The sequence below is a fragment of the Pezoporus occidentalis genome, unplaced genomic scaffold (genome assembly GCF_034315485.1).
Source record: "Pezoporus occidentalis ecotype Australia unplaced genomic scaffold, CSIRO_AGI_Poc_V1 ctg71, whole genome shotgun sequence".
Classification (NCBI taxonomy): Eukaryota; Metazoa; Chordata; class Aves; order Psittaciformes; family Psittacidae; genus Pezoporus; species Pezoporus occidentalis.
The window spans coordinates 1,126,481-1,149,567 of record NW_026916062.1 but is presented as its reverse complement, the minus strand read 5'-3'; the positions used below and the strand labels follow the sequence as shown (position 1 = coordinate 1,149,567).

General features: G+C 42.0%; 1 protein-coding gene across 5 annotated transcripts in view; it reads left to right on the top strand.

Moving 5' to 3' along the window:
• The window catches only part of APBB2 (amyloid beta precursor protein binding family B member 2), a 199,298-nt gene that overhangs the window by 53,642 nt on the left and 122,569 nt on the right, over nucleotides 1–23,087 (top strand). For all 5 annotated transcript variants that reach the window (XM_062642455.1, XM_062642454.1, XM_062642456.1 and 2 more), the window contains exon 2: nucleotides 16,822–16,918. The gene's annotated coding sequence lies outside the window, so the exon portion shown is untranslated. The remainder of the gene's footprint in view (nucleotides 1–16,821; nucleotides 16,919–23,087) is intronic.

Genomic DNA, 23,087 nt, shown 5'->3' with positions numbered 1-23,087 from the left:
TTTTTTTTTAACTGTAATCACTGTTCTTATGTTTCACTACCTCTGATAATCACTATTACTTTTTTCTTTCTGCATAAAACTTAACTGCCACCTTTACTCTGAACAGGGCTCCATTGTATCTATGTATGGGTGAGTAATCTACATTGTGTTATGGGGAAGACCTGTTGTAAAAAGGTGTGTATGTGATTTCTTTAATTTCTAGCTGTTATTTTATTTAGGAAAACTTAAAAAAAGCTTGGTTCTGCAATAGATAAGTGTTTTCAACAGTTATTTTTAAAGTAATTGCATTTGTTGTAAATACAGGAAGGCAGTATATTATGTTAAACTCTTCTGGTACCTTGTATCTTCATCAGGCAAACCCAGGCTTTGTCTAAGTTGGGTTAAATTATACTATTGGTGGTGTTCTGTGCATCAGGAAACTGATCTTAATTTCAAAGTAACAGTTGTACTTTTTAAATGAAAAATGGAAACCAGCAGAATTTTTAGTCACAATTTAAAACCAAACCTTTCCTCACAGCTGGAGAGAAAAAGGCAGGCTGTTACCCTGTGTACTTGTATTTAAAAGGCAGATGCCCTCTGTTTCACTGTGGTGTGTAGGCTAAACTCTCCACAGTATAAGCAGTTTGACTCGTAGCTTGCTGGGTGGTGCTGGAGTTCAGGAAGGGCCGGAGAAGGCAAGCATTGCACTGGCTGCAGACTGGGATGCTGGGAAGGCCTGGTAGCACCTCAGTCTGATGAGCTTCTGTGACTGTGTGCAGTTTATGTGGCAGGGTCGTACTAGTACTGAGGCTACAATGGTGGCATCTGTGGGAAGCTGCTAGAAGCTTCCCCCATGTCAGATACAGCCAGTGCAGCTGGCTCCAAGATGGACCCACCGCTGGCCAAGGCTCAGCTCTCAGCCATAGTGGTAGCACCTCTGGGATAATGTATTTAAGATGGGGAAAAGGTTACTGCTCAGGAGCATCCTCAGCCAAAGAAAGGAGTGAGAATGTGTGAGAGGAACAGCTCTGCAGTCACCAAGATCAACGCAGAAGGAAGCAAGGAGGTGCTCCAGGCACCAGAGCAGCGATTCCCCTGCAAATGCATGATGCAGCCCATGGTGAAGCATCTGTTCCCCTGCAGCCCAGAGAGGAGCCCACACTGGGGCAGGTTTGCTGGCAGGACTTGTGACCCCGCAGGGGACCCTTGTTGAAGCAGTCTGTGTCTGAAGGACTGCATCCCATGGCAGTGACCCACACTGTAGCAGTCTGTTCCTGAAGGACTGCACCTCATGAAAGGGACTCATGTTGGGAGCAGTTTCTGAAGAACTGCAGCCTGTGGGAGGAACCCACGCTGGAGAAGTTCATGGAGGACTGTCTGCCGTGGGAAGAACCCCACACTGGAGCAAGCAAAGAGTGGCAAAAGAAGGAGCAGCAGAGACAACCTGTGATGAGCTGACCACAACCACTGTTACCCATCCCTCTGTGCCATGCAGGTGGAAGGAGGTAGAGAAAATAAGGAGTAAAGTAGAGCTGGGGAAGAAAAGAGAGGTGGGGGGAAATGTTTTAAGATTTGGGTTTATTTCTGATTACCCTGCTCTGATTGGCAATAAATTAATAAATTAATTTCCCCAAGTTAAGTCTATTTCACCCATGACAGTAATTGCTGAATGATCTCCCTGTCCTTACCTAGACCCATGAGCCTTTCATTGTATTTTATCTCTCCTGTCCAGTTGAGGAGGGGAGTGATAGCGCAGTTTTAGTGGGCACCAGGCACCTAGCCAGGGTCAAGCCTCCAGAGTGACCTGGCTTTTGAAAACAAATGCAAACTTGAAGGATAAGAGGATTGTCATTATCATTAGAAGGTCTCGCTTCAGAAGCATTTTTGTCCATTTTAATGTCAGTATTGATCTGTCCCCGAATTAGTGAAGTGAGGAGAGATGGTTTGGGGTGATTATGTTTTTGTTTTTGTTTTTTTTTTTTTACTCAATAGCAATTACAAATTCTCCATCAGAATATGGCAGAACTGAAATTACTTTGAAGTATTCTTCACTGAGAGGGAAGTGGACATGAGTCTGTCAAGGAAATGTCCCCAGTTTGGGAGGGTTGGTGTCTGTTGCACTTGAGACTGGAAATGGGCCAGGTGACTTGGGTAGCATTTATTTCCTCTCTGTTTAGTCTCTGGGGACTGTTTTCTTTTGGCTATCATAATATAAATCTTTGCTTGACTTGTGCAATGCACAGTCCCTTCCTTTCCTGGTTTTCAGGATTCACAGAATTAGCCCAGTTACAGATTTTTTTTTTTGGCTTTACAGAATTTTTGAAAGTCATCTTGTGAAAAATGTGGCAACTGTTTGTGGGTTTTTAACTGCTCTCCTCTTCCTTATCACCAATTTCTTGTGCAGAAGTGGGAAGAGAACCTGTCGCTGCCTTTTGGTTGTAAGCTTTCTGGTCATGCTGTTTGGGATGTGTGTCCAACCTTTGTTAGGTGTGAGGTGAACTACCCCATTCTCAGCTAAGGCAGCCCCAGTGTCAAATATCTTCTCTCGCTGTAATTTGGCTGCCCCACGCTGCTAGATTTGAAAGCTCTGGATTTTGCTGGCTGTACCAGCCACATCAGCATTGAGTTAAATTTAAGCATAGATCTTTACATGCCTGCACAATGACCAACAAAGCAGCATGTATGTAGTTCATCATCTAGTGGTCTGCCTACCAGTCAGCGACCTCTGCAGTGTGCATTTTGCATACGGTATTCTGGATCAGGACTTTATCTTTTAGGAGAGTATTTTATTTAGTATGGTGAGCTTTTAGGTGTTATGTATTTTCTGCTGGTTTGATATGGTGATCTTGCAAAACGATGAGGAGCAAAGTCTGTCTCTTAGGAATACTTGCTGAATGGTAGTAACTGGATTTTTTAATAATCCCCCATGTTAAGGTTTAAGCACACAGTAGTGTGCCTGTGCTGTACTAATTGTGGATTTTTTTCTTATGTCTTTTTGGTAACTAGAAATAGATTTAATATTTTAATTTCTTTTAGCAGACTGTTTTTAGGTTGAGTTCACAAGCTGCTTGTGATCAGTAATAAATACCCCAGGAGATCAGGTGGCAGATGATGACTGGGATGAATGTACTGAGAATTTTAAGGCATCCTCTTGCATCAGGCTTTTAAACACATAGAATCACAAAATAGTTAGGGTTGGAAAGGACCTTAAGATTGTCCAGTTCCAACCCGCCTGTCATGGGCAGGGACACCTTGGATTAGACCATGTTGCCCAAGGCTCTGTCCAACCTGGCCTTGAACACTGCCAGGGATGGAGCATTTACCGCTTTCCTGGGCAACCAGTTCCAGTGCCTCACCACCCTCACAGTAAAGAACTTCTTCCTTATATATATCCTGAACTTCCCCTGTTTAAGTCTGAGCCCATCACCCCTTGTCCTTTTTCTGCAGTCCCTAATGAAGACTTCCCCTCCAGCATCCTTATAGCCCCCCCTTCAGATACTGGAAGACTGCTATGAGGTCACCACGCAGCCTTCTCTTCTCCAGGCTGAACAACCCCAAATTTCTCAGCCTGTCTTCATATGGGAGGTGCTCCAGCCCCCTTATCCTCATGGCCCTCCTCTGGACTTGCTCAACAGCTCCACATCCTTCTTATTTTGAGGACACCAGAAGTGTACACAGTACTTCAAGTAGAGTCTCAAGAGAGCAGAGTAGAGGGAAGACATACCTGTCTTGGCATATTATATGGAAAGTGTGTGATGGTTTAAAAAAAAATGTTTATTTAATGTATTGTTTTATCTAAAGATATGATAAAGACCTGGCCAAATGTATCTGTAATTGAAAAGGAATATAAAAAAAACCCCACTGGTGTTTAGTACGGAATCAAGGTGCACAATCCTAGCCCTGTGGGTTTCACTGGGAGCAGATTGGTCTGCCAGTTACTGCTATGAACAAGGCTTTCCCCTTGTTCACCAAAAGATTTTTCCCTAAATTTAAGGCCACGTTTAAATTACTGTGACTGACAAAAAGCATGTCTTTGAAATGCTTGTTCCTGTGAGTAGCATATACCAAATACTTCTTGATCCTCTGGCAGGGGCTTTTGCTTGATCGATGTTGGGGTCACCCTTCCTTTCCTTTCCAGTTGGCAAGGAAGGAGCAGGCGTGGCCCTGTGTCAGCTACTTCATCCTCCTTCTGGACCTTCAGAGAAGGAGGAAGACGACCAATTAAACTGTGCTAAAATTAGATCAGGCTCCCATCTGAAATTTGTGTGAACTCGTGGATTTTTGTAAGCTTCAGATATGACCTGTCGTGGTTTAAGCCCTGTAAATCAGAACCATGCAGCCCTCATGCTCACTCCCCCACTTTCTCACCCCGAGGGACGGAGAGGAGAATCAAAAGAATGCAACTCCCACGGGTTGAGATAAGAACAGTCCAGTAACTAAGGTATAACACAAATCACTGCTGCTACCACCAATAATAATAATGGTGAGGGAAATAACAAGGGGAGAGAATACAATACCACCCACCGATGCCCAGCCAAGCAGTGTGATCTAGCCCTTCCAGGTAACTCCCAGTTACATCCTGGGCATGACATGCTGTGGTATGGAATACCTCTTTGGCTAGTTTGGGTCAGGTGTCCTGTCTCTGCTTCCTCCTGGCTTCCCCCCCCCCCCTCCCTGGCAGAGCATGAGGCTCACAAAATCCTTGGTCAGACCAAACATTTGAGCAGTAACTGAAAACATTGGTGTTATCAGCGCTGTTCCCAGGCTGAAAGTCAAAAACCAGCACTGCACCAGCTGCTAAGAAGGAGAAAAAAAATGACTGCTACTGCTGAACCCAGGACAGACCTCAGTGAGATTTATGTTCCACCACATCTCCTATTTTTAGACAACACTGAAAATACATTGTGGGCAGGATAGGAGTTGAGCACACTGGTGAGGTTATGGGTGTCATCCGAGTCATTAGTGCTGGCGGTGCTCCTGGCCTGTTATGTGTGCCAGATATGACATCTTTCAATGAAGTTTAAAGGCATGATGAAAGATTATGGGCACAGATACACATCACTTTGGACTGCTCCGAAATGAACGATTTAAAAGTGGTTGCTGACAGAAACTATGAAAGGGTGTCTGTCCATCATCTTCAAGCTATTACAACACACCTTTTCCCGCTCCCTGGCATATTTGTGTCCCCTTGTCCAAGATGATCAATTTGAGGACCCAGCAGAAAACTAATCCTTCAGAGAAGATACATCCTTGTGACACTGCTGTGATGAGGTGGCTGAGCCAGTCTGAAGGCCAGTTGCTGTTGAAAGGGACAGTTGGCTTAAATAGTGTATATATAAAACTGTACTGTAACATGAAGCATTTCACTCTGCCAGATGTGGAACAGCAGCTCAGTAAGTTGAGTTTTGACTGAAGACTCTGAGTTGGCTGGCCTTGCAGGCATCTGAAATGCATGCCTGTGTCCATCCACATGCATACTTATATGTACATACCCATGCACACTTATCTCTAACAGAAAGTTGTGGAACCACTGGTTCTCCCCTAGTAGCTCTGAGCACAGCCAGCGTCCTAGGTGGGTAACCTGCAAACAATGGGAATTCTTCTTGGCTTCTGTGGACTTCAGCTGAGGTTGTAAGTGCTCACATCTCGTACTGCTTTTTAGCAACTTCTGGCACTTTTTAGGTTTTGAAGGGCCTGGTAGAGCTTTTTAATGTTTTGGCTTCCAGGTGGTTCCACTTCAGCTGTCTGTGTTCAACCTTGGTATGATTGGTTGGTGGTTTTGTTCCTAGAGCTGTAGCTCTGCACTTGTACTTGAACCAAGAGGTTCTAAGACCTCTTGGAGGTGGTATGCGTGAGGAAAAAAAATATATTTGTAAGTTCCAAAGGAGTTTTGAATTTTATTTTTCAGTTTTTGGCACAGACCTCAATTTAGGTTCAGTGAAATTAGTGGCTAAATTCACATTAGACTTACTGGAGGCTTCCTCAAGACCTCTCCATCAGTACTTCAGTTTGTTCTACCACATGCTTTGCTGCTTGTTCTAGAGGACCTTCTTGCATTTTTTGTCACAGTTAAGCCAGAGGGTATCTATGCACAGACAGCTCCAGAACCCTCTTGTCCAAGCAGTATTGTTCTAGTCAGTACCAGTACTACCAGTTGAGCCCATGGCTCTGTTGAAGAGGTGAACTTTGTTTTTTGTTTTGCTTTATTGATTAACTTAACTGTTTTAAGTAAATTTGACTGCCTGTGGCTACTGCTGACCCTAAATTCCTGCAGTACCTCCAAGCAAGATGCTAAGCATAGCTGGCATTCTTGGTACAGCATGAGTGGGTGTGCTGGGAATTTGGGGGCCCTAAAACAAAGCATTGCAGTGCATATCCAGGGCAACGTTTTATTTGGGAGCAGGGGAAAGTGCTAAATTCAATTTGGGAGCACTGTGTTGAGATGTTCTTCTTGCTGTGGTTGGTTATGTATGATACCTCTCTCTGGAATTGAGGCCTTAGTTAAAACAAGGGAATGGCAGGAGATTTTAATTCATAGCCAGAAGTGATAAGGATATCATAGAATAGCTAGGGTTGGAAAGGACTTTGAGATCATCTGGTTCCAACCTCCCTGCCATGAGCAGGGGCATCTCATGCTAGACTGTGTTGCTCAAGTGAGCTAGTGTGAGGGAATTCTTAGGGTAAATTTTGTTGCTTCCTTTTGAATCATCTGGCAATAGCTGCTGTCAGGTCTATTCTGAGATCATATTTCCTGTCTAAATCAAAGTGGCTGTAGCAGTGTACAGGGTATTTTACTTAAGACTTGCCATTACTGCAGCAACATACTAATTTCTGTTAATTTGACTTTTTGGTATTGACATGAAGTGTAAATATTTGGCAGTGTAATTAAGTATGTATGTTGTCCTGGAGGAAAATTTCCAATTCAAGAGGAAATGAATTTAGAAACTTTTTGATTTAATACAAACATCACTGCCTCTCTTGTGTATGTGTATGAGCTTATTTAAAAAAAACCCTGACCAACAAAACCAACAAAAACCCGAGCACAATATTTGCTAATAAAAATCTAGGCCTTAAAACCTCAGGAATGGAGGATGTGGAAAGACGCAAAATGAGCATATTTTGGGCATAGCAATACAGCTATTAGTTAATGTGCAACCTTGTTGTTTTATTAAATAAAACACTTGTAAAGTGATTTTCACTTGAAAGAGCTTTCTAATAAGTTAAATAAATATATTTTTTTTAATTTTATAAATAGCTGCCATGTTGGATTTGTGAGCATGTATTGCTTTTTCCCTTTTTTTTTTTTTTTTTTTCCCAAAGAAGAAATATGGAATGCAGTCCCACAGCATGGATGTGATGTTTTGTCTGCAACTGTTAGAAAGGGTTTTCCAAATTCGTGAAGAATATGCTTGTATGTTGCAGGATAGAGAATGGCTAAACTCCGGGGAATAAACTTCTGAAGCCTATTGGCTGGTTAAGGAAGGCTTTATATAACTGAAGGCAGACATAACGCATGTTGTTCTGAAGTCAGAGGTCGTACAAAAAACAACAGAAGTTGCTGGTCCACACAGGAAAAAAATGCAGACTATCTTTAAGGTCCCTTCCAACCCAAACCATTCTACAATTCTATACAGGAGTCTGGCATAAAAGTACCAAATTTCTTGTCATGTGACAGCCATCCTTGGAGTTTGCGCTTTAGGTACTGGTTCTCATGACCCTTCTATAGCTGATGAGTTTGTATATTCTATCTTCCTAATTTCTGTGGAAAGTATTTTTTCCTCCTGTTGCTATCTATAATGGTTAAGCCTCCTTTTTCTCAGGAGAGACTGCAGGATCTCTTCTACCAGTGGCCTGAAGTCAGCTCAAAAAAAAACAACATAAAACAAATAAAAGTATATGGCTTAGTTGATTGGTTTTAGCCTCATAGCAGGATTTATGACACAGTTGGAAAATGGATACTTGTTTTTTTGAAGATGATCAGAAAATCGCATTCTTTTCATCAGGTTTTTGCACCACGACTAGATCTCCCTATGAGAGGCAGAGGACTGAAAATACTGCAGAGCTCTACAACTGCAGGCTTAAGAAAAAAGAGTTTATCTAAGTATCTTTCAGTGCAAATTGTGAGACCACAGGTGCTGTATTTTTTCATCCTCCTTACTGCCTGAGGCAATCAACCCTGGATGGTGAGTCAGCTTGCCAGCAGAGATGATTAATAAAGGAGTAAGCTAAATAAGGATTTTTTAATTTATTTTTTTTGTATTAATCACTGACTATTCTGAACGAAAAATATTCAAAGTACTTGCTGACCCTGGGTGCAAACAAAAACCCCAAATACCAACAATTGTTATTTAAGGTGATGGAGATGGGACAGGTCTGATAAATACTTCTAATGCTAGTTCTGTCTTAATTCTACTAAGCATGGGTATAATGATCTCTTCCAGACCTTTCATAGGCTTAGATATGATCTTTTAGTGTGGGGAAAAAATGGGCTGTAATTTTAACTTTCTTTGTTTCCACCTAATGACAGAGGCTTGTAAGGTAGAGGAGAGGATCCCTTCTTTACAGCTAAGCACTTACTGTGCAAAAAGTTTTGAATACGTTGTCTTGGTATACAGAATCAGTATGATTTCTGTTAGTACCCATTGCCAAAGTTAAATGTTCTTCATTGTCTTTTAGCTGGCTTTGAAGCCAGAATTATGAGGTCTTGTAGCAGCATCATTAAAATTGATTATGGCTAAAACTGGAGAGAGACTTGAGCTTTTTATTCTGCCTTTTTTTTTAGTGCACTCATTTTAAGTGTGCAGTCTGAGAGTCTGCCTGAGCTTTAAGGAATGCAGTTGGGTCTCCTGATGGACAAATTCCCCTATATAGATTTTCTTGATATATATGAAAATAATGTAAAAGAAATAGTATGAAACAATGCAGACATGAGACAAAGACACCCTTCTAATGGCATAATGTATGTGCAGCGTAAATGGATGCCCAGGCTAGTGTGCAGGCTGTGTGAAGGCAGCGGTGCTGGTGGAGTGATTGGCTGAACAGGATGCTGTAAGGCAGAGAGTGCCAGAGAAGCCAAGCTGGCCTTGCTGAGTGCCTTGTCCCATGATGCCATATCTCTGTGCCTTGCTCTGGCATGGTGGCTGACAAGGATTCCCTAAGATGGAGCACCCTGTTGTGTACAGCAGAAGCTGAAAAGCACTGGAGAATATTAGGAGGGGTTAGGAAGAATTATGTAGTGATAATGGTATTCAGAATAGGAATGAATAACTGAAGTCAGTTAGTGGGAGAGTTTGTGCTCTGAACACAGGTGAGTGACAATATTTTTTGAAAAAAAAAGCTGACTTGCAAATTCAAATTTCACTTCAGTTCTCCACTTTTAATAACCCATCTTCATTCCGGCAGGGTTACAAGCTAAGGCTGAGTGTGGCTCCATTTTAATTTATCCTGGTTTAGCTAATGGTTTGTGAAATTGTCTTAATGGTGGGAAAGTGCATCTCTTGGGAAATGTGAACAAAGAGCTACCTTGTTGGGAAAACTGTCTCTGGTTTGTGGGGCTCTTGAGCTGAGCAGATGATGTAATATTTTAACATCATCTTGTGAGAGGGTGTATTGCATTTCTCTATGTCCCTATTTCTTCTGCAGCGACTCATCCCGTTTTGCTGGGTTTGACCTGTCAATGTAAGTGCACAACAGGAGGTAGAGAGAGAATATGCTAGTGCCCTGGAGGGGGAAGGTTGGCTTCAGCTAGAATGCTGCCTCCATATCCCATGGGTATGATATGTGGTAGAGTGACTGGATCTCCTGTATTATTCATTGCCACTGGCTTCTGCTGTGACGTGGGTGTTTATCACATGAATAGTTGTGCAGTGGGTTGCTGCGGAAAAGGTGTGTGTGACCTGAATATTCATCACCCACGGGTCTTTCTCTAAGTGACAGATAAAACCTGGTCTCCAGTGTGGTATATCTGCTAAGAAGTCGAATCATTTGGAAATGTTTCTCTCAGACAGCCTGTGGGGGGGCATCTTAGTTGCTTCCAGCCCTCATAGTTGGGCTCTGTTGCATGTATCAGCATGAATTCCTAGGCTTTCAATTCCTTGGCTTTCAATTTCTTTCTTAAAATTTGATGCCTGTTGTGAAAGTAAGTTTTATTCTTGGCATATATTTGGAAGAATGTTCAGCTAACTGAGTTGCACCCCGTTGTGCTATGTGTAACATTTTTTTTTTGAGAGCAATTCTAGGCTGCTTTGTTTTCAAATATTATTCAAGTTTCTTTCTTTCCACTTCTAATATTTTTTTTAAAATTCTGTTTATCATAGCTGCTTGAGTGTTTTCACAGCACACTTGTTTTGCTGCTCAAGTGCTAACAGCAAATCGTGTACTGGGCTTTGGCAAGCTCCAAAGCTTGGGTCAGGAGGGATGAGCAAACAGAAAATGTAGCTTTATTGCCATCCACTGGGGGCAAAACATGCTGCAGGGGTACCCAGCCTGTGCTTGAAGAGTTGCTTTTGAGTGATACGTACCCCTACGTTTGTTGTGCTGTACTTTTGGTATAATAACCCAGAAACTGTCAGCCTCAGCCCAGATGAGAAAAATAGCAGCAGCAGCTACTTGTCTGGCTCTTGTTGTGAGTCATGATAGCAGTGATGCTGAAAGCTGGAGAGAAGGGGTGGGCTTAGGGGTGAAAGGGGAGGACACAAAGCTTAGTTGTCCTGCTGGGGGATGCTCGGTGCAGTGCAAACTGCCTGCCACCCAGTGCGTGGGAGATGTGTTCAGGATGCCTGTGTGCTCTCTACCTCTTCCACTGGCTTTTGAACGCTGGATGTGTGCTGAGACCTAGCACCAAAATAGCATCTGACTTTCAGGAACAGCTCCTTGTCCTGAATGGCTGGTTCACCCTTAGGAAGTTGAATTACTTGTCAGTGAAAATACCAGTTCCCCCAGGCTGTAAGGGTAGGGTATTTCCATAATAGCTTTTACTAGTAGGATATTATGATCTATGGATAACTATACAAGTATAACACAAATAGAAGCAGGTTTTTGGCATGCGCAATCTGACAGGACCAGGTGAGCTGGAGCCAGTGCTGTGCAGGGGTAGATGTCAACCTCTCAGAGGCTGGAGATGAATTCTGCTTCAGTGTCAAACCAGTGCTTTGCTTCCTTCTGCTTTGGTATTTGTGCAGCATAGGTCAGCAAGCAGTAAGACTTGGGAAAAGCAGCAAGTCATGCAGCCAGAGCACCAAAGTAACACCCTAATTTTTGGGAGCAGTCACTGGTTATGTGGAGGTCTGTATAAATGATTTGGAGGTGAGGGTGGGGAGGATTTGCTGAAATGAAAATACGTGTTTGGTCCAGACTGGCATGAAAGGGAAGTTTTTGATGTCTTCTGCTCCACCCCTGTTCCAGCTGCACCTTCTGTGTAAAACTTTTTAAAGAGAAACAGAAACCGCCTTCAAATATCCACTTTGGACATTTTAAATAAAAAAGAATCATTAAAATGAAGGGAACAGAATTCAGAATCATTCAGAAATGTGGCTTTCCCTCCTTGCAGTGTCTTCTGTAGTAACCCCGTGGTCAGCATGTGTTGTGGGGAGGGAGACCCATGTTCATGTTTCCTGTTGGACCAGGAGGACCTGACCCATCTTCTGCGCTTTTCAGAAAGGTGTCTAGAATATGCTTTTTAACCTGAAAGGGGAAGAATGGGACCCCTTCTGCAAATAATGGATAACCAAATCTCTTCAGTTTTGTTGGGCTTCTCAGAATTCATAAATAAAACAGTGCCATGTGTATTTCAGTGTTTTAGCCACTAACTGTGAAAGAAATGCTTCTTTCTGACCTTTGAAGATTTGTGAAGGTAAAATACTATCTAAGTGATGCTGTTTTCCTTCTGGCCCTCTAGGGCAGTAAGTGAATTAATGTGTAAGGTGTTTCCTTCTCTGGAGTTGCGGAAACTGCTATCAAGGAAAGTGAGATGCAGACAAGGAAAGGTAGATGCTAAAAATGTCAGAGAATTTTGGAGGTGGTGACAGCAGCCTTCTCCTTCACCCCATCTTTAATGACTCTCTTACCCATCATATTATGAGTTCTCCGTGTCTGTCAAGTTGTCTGTCAAGATTTGTTAATCTTTTGTTGTTGGCTTTCTGTTTGTGTTTGTTTTTTTGACTTTTTTTGTTTGTTTGTTTTGTTGTGGGTTTGTGGTTTTTTAAAAACTATTTCCAGATTAAATACCCGAGAAACCCGAGAGCAAACCTCAGCTCTTCCTAGTCTCCTCCTGTTGGAAACAAACCCCAGCAGCCTCGGTTCTTGGGCAGTTGCATGAGGCTCACGAGGAGTCAGTCCTGTCTGATAGACTGGAGTTAGAAACTGGAATGTGGTTTCTAGAAGGAAGGAAATTGTCCCCAAAACAGATGCCCATGGTGTACTTACTAATTATTGATGTTATGCTGGACTACTTCTTTGTTCTATTTCTAAATTGGAGAAAGAGGTGGAAATTTTAATTAAGGGGTAGGTAGGATCCTGTGATTCCTATTTAAAGACAGTTTAAGGTCAAGTAACCAGTCTGGTGACATAAATATATATAGAATCATGGAATCATAGAATTGTTAGGGTTGGAAAGGACCTTAAGATCATCTAGTTCCAATGCCCCTGCCGTGGGCAGGGATACCTTACGCTAGATCATATCACCCAAGGCCTCATCCAACCTGGCCTTGAACACTGCCAGGGATGGAGCATTCACAACCTCCCTGGGCAACCCATTCCAGTGCCTCACCACCCTAACAGGAAAGCATTTCCTCCTTATATCCAACCTAAACTTCCCCTGTTTGAGTTTTAACCCGTTACCCCTTGTCCTATCACTACAGTCTCTAATGAAGAGTCCCTCTCCAGCATCCCTATAGGCCCCCTTCAGATACTGGAAGGCTGCTATGAGGTCTCCACACAGCCTTCTCTTCTCCAGGCTTAACAGCCCCAACTCCTCAGTCTGTCTTCATACAGGAGGTGCTCCAGTCCCCTGATCATCCTCGTGGCCCTTCTCTGGACTTGTTCCAACAGTTCCATGTCCTTTTGATGTTGAGGACACCAGAACTGCACACAATACTCCAGGTGAGGTCTCACAAGAGCAGAGTAGAGGGGCAGGATCACCTCCTTCGACCTGCTGGTCACTTTCCTTTTGATGCAGCCCAGGATACGGTTGGCTTTCTGGGCTGCGAGCGCACACTGCCGGCTCATGTTCATTTTCTCATCAACCAACACCCCCAACCATTTGTATGCAACCATTTGTACTGAAAACAGTTCACTCATCTCTATACAGACACAATATCCTCAGTCTCATGTTATTTCATAACTGTGCTTCCATTCTAAAAGCCCAAGAATTAGGAGATCTTTAGCTGATTTTCCCAAAGCAACTATATCACTGCTGGGTTGTACGTTACTGATTTTACACCCTTTCACCCTGTCCAGCACAGGCCGGTTTGCAGGCTGTTAGCAGTACAGAGCCATTACTATAAACGATACAGGAGTAGTGCTCAAGAGTGATATTATCCTAAAAAATTGTATTCCCTAATGTAAATAGGTGGGTTTATTTTCCCACAAAAGAAGCTTTTGTAGGAAAGACTGGTCTCCTTGGAGAGACATGACACTTCCAAGCTCAGGCTGGCTGCTCTCTGCTGGGGCCATCAAGAAACAGTTGCCCAGCAGGGAACAGGGAAGGGTGGGTGACTGTTTTGTTGTTTTGGTGTTAGTTTTTAGATTAAGTGGATTTAGATTGAGACTAGCTCAGTTCATGTCAACAGAAACATCTGAGAACCTTGCTGGTGCAGGGTTTTTTCTGATTTGAAGGTGAGAACAAAACCGCAATGCCATTGCTGAGGAACACGCCATTTATGTAGTGTGTGCTTCAGGAAAAGACAGTTACAGAAGTACAAAACATATTTTGGTAGTGAATGACTCCAGTTGAAATTGTGCAATTGGAAACCTGCCTCTTTTATATTTAAACTAAACTTTACAGTTCCTTACCAAAAGCCCAGAAGCTGGAAAGGAGAGCAATCAAAGCTGCCAGCCTTCTTAGTTCTTGTCAGGAAGCCACCAGGCTCAAGCGCAGGCTGCAGTGGAGCAGGAGGAAAAAAGCTGCAGTAATTCCTATCTTGGTGAATTCATGCTAAACCTCAAGAAAGTAACTTTGGTCTGAGTTTTGATGTTACAAATCTGTGGGGAGTCTCTGTCAGGTAGATGTCTGTCTCTGTTTTGAGAAATCTACAGAAGTAAGTTTTGTTCTAGCATCTCAACAGGAGTGATAACTCCCAATTTTTCTCCTTGCTGGCCAGTGCTTGCTGAGTTTTGGTTTTGTGAGTTCTAACTGAAATTCTGTGATGTGCCCAAGATCAGGTTTTGTGATCACTTGTTTCTGAGGCTACGTGAGGCCTGGATCTCAGGTTTGTGTCCCATGAAAATCCAAGTACCCAACAATATCTAATCCCACTTGAAGTGTATATAGCTATTGCCCTATCTTTGCAAAAGAAGGAAATAGGGACTATTTAATTTCTGAAACTTGCACCTAGTATTACCTCAACCGGCCAGTTGTTTATTTCGTTAATTGTAACAGTATGTTCCTTCTTTGTCATCTGTGGGCGTTAAACATTTGCTAATTCATTCTCTAAGAAGAGTGCCAGTGTCTGCATGCTATCTGCCTTCCAATTTACTGCTTTTAATAAAGTCCTAGATGAATTATTCTAGCTTGGATAGCTCTGGGAGGCTGAGCTTGCTGCACTGTTGGCTGGCTGATCTTTTCTTTGAAATACTGAGATTCATAAACAGGAAGAAAAAAATTCCTGTCTCTATCCTCAAGTTGTTTTCAAGTCTGCCAATTTTCAAGGCAAGCAACATGGTAAAAATGTGGGTGGAGAGGTGAACATGTTCAGCAGGACACTTGTGGTGGAGGGCAGATTCTGAACTGGGAAATAGAAAATGTTGGGTGTGTCATCAGTGTTAATATCCCTTTGGTGAGAGGTCAGATGTCTCTTGCTGCAACTTTGTTTTGCAATGTGCTGTTTTGTTGGAGAGCTTGGTCATATTCCTACCTTTGAGACCTGTGTTTTTTATTTCAGGCTTTCCTCTGATCTGAGAACTGGCAGCTTACCCCATCTTAGTTTGGATCAAAAAATTGTCTTGTTTCAGGCGTAAATGATTTTTGAGCTACTTGCTTATATTTTTTTGAATTGAATTAAGTACTGTTTGTGTTGTGGTTATGCTGGGCTTGGTTTGGAGCAAATTAGATTTCATATATAGGATGAAGAGGACTAATTACAGAAAGAATGTGTCTGTTTATCTTGAGAAGAAACCCCTTAAAATTATTTGGAAAAAGCTAGGTTGTATGTCCAGGCTGGAGAGGACTTCGGGATGTCAACACTTAACTTAAAAGGTTTTGTTTGTGCAAAACCTGTGAATCTCAAACAGAAAGAAATTGCTAGTTTTTTGGCTCTACTGGCATGAAGGTGTTAACACAATGCGTGTTTTCTTTCTCCCCCCCCCCCCCCCCCCCCCCTTTTTTTTTCCCCTCTATCTTGGGCACTGGAATCTGGTTGTCTGATACAAAAGTACACAAATGTGCTTGCTGATTAGTTTAATGAGCATTGCTCTGTTTTCTTCCTGCCCCTTTGAAAAGTGTTATTTCATTAGTGAAATGAAAACAAGTATATTATACCCATTATATCTTGATTTCTTCAAAAAGGTTTAGATTTTAAAATTATTTTTATCTGGCTTATAGAAAGGTCTATTTTCAATTTTCCAAATGACAAATACAATTTTTAACAAGAACATTTTTAGCTCTCTTAAATGATCTGTTCTGTCTCAGTACTTTCTAGGATTTATAGGTCTTGGATTTCTGTTAGAACAAGGACAGGAAAAAAATATCTCTCTTTAAAATGGAATGTAATTTGGCTTGATTGAGCCTGGCTTTTGCTTTAATAAAGGAAAAATAATGTCTTTAAGCTCTACAGCAGATGAGATTTGTATCTTCAGTCTTGTATATCTGTTTTCTCCAGATGGGAGAACAAATATAAAGTTGAATAATACCTCAAATCCTAGAACATAATTTGACTGACAGATCTGCTGCCGCTGATGGAGTGGTGGGGAGATGACCTCGCTTCTGTCACTGTGTGGCAACGATCACAATGTATTTTTTTGGTATCAAACCCCATAGTGTTAATGTAATCATTTACTGGGGGTGGAAGGGTTGGGAAATGACTGTAATACAGCATACAGACTCTATAAAAATAATTGTGTACTTGATGTCTACTGAACACAAGCATAATTGAAATGGCTTTTCACTTTATTTTCTGAATTAGGTTATGAACATACTGTTGAATGAGGACTTTTTGCTGTTTTTTTTCTAACTTAGAGGCCATCTCTATTGTTGAAATGAATTTTGTGATAGTCAGTGCTTGTGCATGGGGAACTGCAGGTCTGTGATGCAGCGCAGAGAGGGAGAATATAAAGCACGCTTTGCAGTGTCTCTTGCATGCCCAAGCTGTTGTAGTCCAGCAGCAGCTTGTAACATCTGCCCTGTTTGGGAAAATGCATGCACTGCAGTATATAGATCCTCTGTTCCACTTACTCTGCATGGGTGTTTTTCAATGCAGATGATTTTTAAGGATTTAAACTGAAAGGTGGCTGTTTGGGTCACTCAGTCACTTGTGCTTGTCTGATTCCCAGGCTCCTGCTGCTGCAGAGGGCAGTTGTGTAGGTTTCTTCTGGTAACTTGTACCTTTGAGAGCTCAATAGTGTTCATTAATCCCGCCCTGACTTGTCATAAACAAAAACTCTAATACCCAATTTGTTCTTGTTTTGCAGCTTGCCTGAATTCTGCAGTGATCTGTGGGGGTGCTGGTGTCCAGGACTCCAGAACTTGGTGCTCTGGTACTGGCTTTCCAACAACGAGCTGGGGAGAATAAGTAACCTGCTCCATATTTGGGGATCCTCTGGGCTGGTGGGGCTCTTTCTGCACTTTTCTTGTCCCACATCTCAAACACTGAAGTCTCAGATTTCTCCCAGCAGAGAGACCACGTCCAAGGTACCTGTATTTCTATGTAATATTTACACTGTTTATTGTGATGCTTGTTAACAAAGGTGCTCTAGATCTTCCAGCACTCCAGCCAGAGCAGTTCTTAGTTTATCCATTCATGCAGTATTTGTGCAACTTGCTCTGCCACCTCACATGAGAAAAGGCTGTACTCAACAGGGGTGTTTCATAGTAGTGCTGTTCCTCTGTGGTGTCAGTAATACTCTCTGTTAATTCAGACACCTGTGTTGGATTTCAGTGTTTTGTGCAGCAGAAGTGCAGTCTCCTGCAGTGTGTTCACATGGTTTTCTGTGGGCCTCGGAGTGGGAGGGAGGCCTACAGCAGCGGTTGCTTTGTGGTACCAGCTGAGACCACCTGTGTGTATGGATTATCTGGTGGCATACTCCCCAGCAGTTTCTGGTGCCACGGTTTTCCTTCCTTTCATTCTCATTTGACCTTACAGGCACGTAAGGTCACACAGTAACTGGCAATTAAGGTTCACAGTAACTGGCAAGCCACAGGGCTTCTCATCTTCAGAAATGAGATAGTAAGAGGTCTGGCATTTTCTGTCCATGAAGAAAGTACTGTTAACTGGGGATGTGAACTAAGCATGTCTGTAGGCTTGCCTATGCTGTACAAACCGTTGTACTGGCAGAGCCCCATGGAGAAACTGCACTGTTAGGTAGATGCAGGAAGTTTTCCTATCAGGATTGCTTTTCTGCCTTCTTGAAATACAGCAGCACTCTTCTGGATATTTGCTCATGTGATCCTTACAAGGGTGTTATTTTGTACAGTCCTAATTGATGGAGGTGAGCTGGCAGAGCTTTCAGAGGTATCCCAGCTGTATAGCCACCAGGCAAATCTTATACGTGCTTCAAGTTCTTGCTTTACATGAGGGGTGCATAGATGCAGACTCTTATCCTGTAAGTTTCCTGTTTGGATGGTTAATTCAAATACAGAGAGGATATAAATTCTGATACCTAGCTGAGGCATTGATTTCAAAAAGGATCTTTCATGCTGCATATAACTTTCCCTAGAGAATTCCTTCTTTACAAAGGACTTCACATCCTGAGGAATTTCAGAGGTTTTGTGGTTAGGTTCCCGTCCCCATTCCATCTTGGCTCCCAGATGAAGCTACAGTGTGGTGAGATCTTTCTTATTAAAGCAGTCTTTGGGCAAAGAGAATGATTGGACTCCAGCCACAGCTAATATCATGTTGGTGTGCAGCTGTGAGACACACTAGTTTTAGCCAGTGCAGTTAAGATGGCTCTTCAACCCTGAACCCTTACATAAGCCTTTGTCTTGCTTGCTTTTGTTTTTGTCTTCATACTTTTTGTGTATGTTAATCAAGCAGATCTGGTGGTCTGTAATACACAGGAGACTGGGCTTGTGATGCGACTTTTCTTTCCAAGTTTTTTTCGGTTTCTGTACCTACTTGACAGAGCCTCAATTCTTACATAGGAACCAAGCAGTATTCTGCTAAAACAGAAGAATAGAGTTGTCATGGAAATTATTAATTTGTTTCATATACTAAGTCACTCGCATGTCTTTTCTTCTTATTTTTTTTTTCTCTTTTCTTCCCTCTTGGTCCTTTCCCTTTCACTGGGAATAGCCTGTAAGTCCTCTTGCTGTCCTGCGTAATTTTATGTATCAGTGAATGAGTCTCAGAATTTCCCTTACGTCAGATTCCAGTGTTTTCCTTGGGAAAAAGCTATTGGGTTGAAGTCCTTCACCTTAATAGGACCAGTCGCCCTAGTTAATCTCATTCTGCTTTGCTGCCATATCTTCCTCCAAAGGCCTGTCCATCAACGCGTTCTTTGGGTGAATTGCTTGCTATGTGGTGCTTGACTGGCTCTCAGGAAGCACTCTGCCAGGGCATGGTGCAGCCAGTGCTGTGGTGTTAGGTAGGTGTCTTGCAGGCAGCTTTGTGAGACCATCCCTGCTAATCTTTAACCAGCATTTTAATGGCTGGCCACTTTGAAGCTTAGGTCATTGTTTAGTGCACTTGAAACTCCTCACCGCAGCTGCTCAGGGAGGATACAGCTTGCCAGGTCCTAGCTTTTTACGTTGAAAGGAAAGGTTACTCATTTTGTGATAACTCTGGGTTTTGGAGGTAATGGAGTCAGTGGGGGTTCAAGTACCTATCGCTGTTTTTCACAGTCTTTTAGCAAGCCTTGCAGACAAGGCATGAGAGTCATGCTCCGAGTGGAGCTGGTGATCATCACATCATTTCATTCACAGATGCTGTAGCATAGACTAATTCTTTTTCAAATTTCACTTTTCAGATTAACACTTATGTTTAACATGTCTACAGAATACATTTTAAGAGTGGAAGTCCGTGCCAAGAGCAAACTCTGTGTGGACACAGCAATAGCTCAGGTTATCCTTCAGGTCACATCAGCGTCTTCCTCCATGCCCCAGTGGGGTCTCTGCTTCTCTACTGCTAATAACAAGAAAGTTCAGTTTTCACAGCTGTTCTGGTATTTCTGCTAAGACAGTCATTTCTGTTGTGTGTGTTCTCTGTTAGGGGTTGAACCAGAATCAACAATTTGTTTCATAGCCTAGTAGAAAATTCATGGTTGCTGTCACCTCAGGATGTATTGGTATTGGTGACTGCTCTTTAGTTAATCAGTTTCTTAAGAGTAATTTAAAACTTTGGCTACAAAGGAATAAGGTTGGTTGAACCTGAATTTCAGGCCCAAATGTGGCCCAAAAGACACACATTCTGTGATACTTTGTAGAGAGCCTGTAGGAGTTTGATGAGTCCCATTCTGGTTTACTAATTCAGCCTGTTTTGGTGCTGAAGTCATGAGATATCTATAGTGCTTGTTGCTTGGCAAATATGGTTGCAGTATCTCCATGGTAGCTCTCCAGTAGTGTGTTGCAGGCCCTGATAGAAGCTGTCAGAAAGTTTCTGCTGTGTTATCATCACTTAGGCCTGGAGAGAATAGCAGCTTGTTTGTGGAAGATGTTATTCACAAAATCAGACTAATTCTCTGGTGCCTGATTTGGTTAATAATATTAATAGGTTGTGAAGGAAACCCTGGAGGAACTTCTTAAATTGCAGTAGGTGAATGGAATAACCTATGCTTCTGCTCCCAGTGTTGTCATCATTCGTCAGTACCTTTTGCTGCTGGTAACAGCAGCAGCAGATATAGTGCTGGGTAGTGTGTGGTATGGTTCAGCCTGTTTTACTACCTTAGTATATCCTACTTTCAAAAATAATTACATTTCTTGCTATATTGATAGCAATTGTTCTTGCAAACCAAGGATATAGCTCTTGCTGTGGGGGAGATTGTTGTGGAGAGGGAAGACCTGAAAAGAAATAATTGAATCTTGTCTGGTTGTTTATCTTGAGCTGATAGTTTATTGTCCCCAGACTCATCTTGTTTGTCAAATATTGGGAAGTGGTACCATGAGGTAGAAATTAACAGTATTTTAGAAAATGTTAAATAACATTCTTTTTAAATGGAGCGCTGCAGTATTTGACATGGTTATTCCTGGCTCAGTCAGGATTAGGAAGCATCAGACACATGACAGATGTTTAATTATTACAAGAATTAGGTCTTCCTAAGAATAAGTTCTTCCATCAAGAAAGGTGAAACTCCTCTGTGATAACTGCAGATAATGAACTGTACCTTAACTTGTGACTCAGTTAAGTTTTTCTTTTTGGATGCTGAGAATCCTTTCCACTACACTGTTGCAGAAAAACATGACACGTGGCACATCAGCTTTAAGGAACAATTTATGCTCTATTGCAGCGACAGTCAATACAGTTTGGGTTGTGAATGAAGAGGGAAGGAGGTTATTCATTATTAGCTATTAATGTTATTCATTATTAGCTTTGAGGAGAGAATCAAAGCTTCAGTAAGAGCCTGTCTCAAAAATACTCTTCTGTTATTTATGCACATGATTTTAGTGACTAACACTAATATAAAACTGTATTCAGATGAAGGGTGGGGATGGGGAGGAGAATCAAAAGAATGTAACTCCTGTGGGTTGACACAAGAACAGTCTGGTAAAAAAGGTATAACGCAAATCACTACTGCTACCACCAATAATAATAATGGTAAAGGAAATAACAAGGAAAGGGAATACAACCGCTCACCACCCGCCGACCAATACCCAGCCCAACCCGAGCAGTGATCTAGGCCTTCTGGGTAACTGCCCCCAGTTTATATACTGGGCATGAAGTGCTGTGGTATGGAATACCTCTTTGGTCAGTTTGGGTCAGGTGTCCTGTCTCTGCTTCCTCCCGGCTTCCCCTCCTCCCTGGCAGAGCATGAGGCTCAGAAAGTCCTTGGTCAGGGTAAACATTACTGAGCAGCAACTAAAGAGATCGGTGTTACCAGCGCTGTTCCCAGGCTGAAAGTCAAAACCACAGCAATGCACCAGCTACTAAGAAGGAGAAAAATGACTGCTACTGATGAACCCAGGACAAAAGGAGAGGTTTCTTTTGTGTGCTCTGTTTGGATGCTACAGCATTGTTGTCTATGGAGTTGCTCATGACTTTCAATGTATTTTTCCTTCATATCCCTGTGGGTTAAAAAAACAAAACAAAACCCAGTGGGCTGAATTGTTTTCTTGCCAGAAATGTAAATGAGTTGCTTGCTTCCTACATCTAAGACTCTAGTCCTTCCTTCAGCAGCAAAAGAAATATGCTGCTTATGTTTCTAGAGCTGTAACTGTCCAGTTTATGGCAAATTGAGACATTCAGCTGTGCTTGGTAACTGCACCTAGAAAAAGGGGCTTTTTAAAGAAGAAAAAAGAATAGTAGTAATTAAAATCCTGAATCATACCTCAGAAATAGTTCATCTGCTTTCAGTTATTCTTGGGCTTGATTGCTTCAGAGGAGCAAGAAGGCCAAGAAATTCTGCAGAAGGCAGAGTGAAAAATCTGTTCACAAAGTTTCTTCCAAATCCTATTAGATGAAAGGATCTTATCCTTTGAAACTTGATACTCCCTATCTTAGGTGTTTGGTGTTTGGTTTTTGGTTTTTGTTTGTTTTTTTTTTTTCTTTGTGATTGATTGATGTATTTATTAAGGAATATTTTGTACTCTGGATATTCTTGTTATTCATTAGTGATACAATTTTGTAACCCTGATGGATTTTTGTCAGGAGATGGTAGTTTAGATTCTCATTGACTTCTCGGTGAATTCCACAGAAAAACTGTTGATTCTCTTTTTAATTAAAGAAAAAAGTCACATTTGAAGAACAGCAGCTCTTATTCATGCATTTATCCCCAGCATATTAACACAATTCATAACTTTGATTTTGTTAGATGATTTTATACCCTTTTGGAAGGCCATTCTTGAACTGCTTTTCTTTGATGTTAGTTACATTCTGATTTTGAGCCTAAATTTAGCAAAGACTACCTTACATGCACTCGTTTCTTGTGCCAACAGTATACTTTAAAGTTGCTTCTCTCAGCCTTCATTTTGCTGTAAGCCAAACTCTTAATATTCTTGTATAAGGCAGAAGCCCGGTGCCTTGATTATCTTCCAATTTCCTGTGTTTTCCATTAATCCCTGGTGTATGAGGGACCAGATGCTACTAGGCTGTTTCAGATGAGGTCTGGGCAAGATGTATCAGTGTTTTCCCAGCTCTGCAGGAAAGGCTGTAACCAGAGAACGTATTTGCATGCATCACACTGGAAGCACAGAGCAGGTCTGCTGCTGTGCTGGGTCACTTTCTTTTGTCACATCCAAACATTTGCATCAAGCCCAATACTGACAGCAGAATTTCTTAGTGATTCCCTGAATGAATGCCCTTGTGCTCTGTGCTACTTTGTTACATTTCTATTATTCTCTTCTCAACATCCAGCTTTCCTTTTGGTGATTCCATCTTTCTCCCTGTAGCAGAGCATCCAGCAGGTTTCATTAACGCCTTTTGTGACAAGGTCAGTAATGGTAGTGTTAATTGAAATTTAATTTCTCACCCAGTGTTTTCCATTCTTTCAGTTAGTTTGTATTTTACTTTCTCTTACTGTGTCAAAAGGAACCTTTTCCTTGGACCTTTCTTAGTGTTCTCTCAAGTTAACTCCTCTGAGGTGAACAT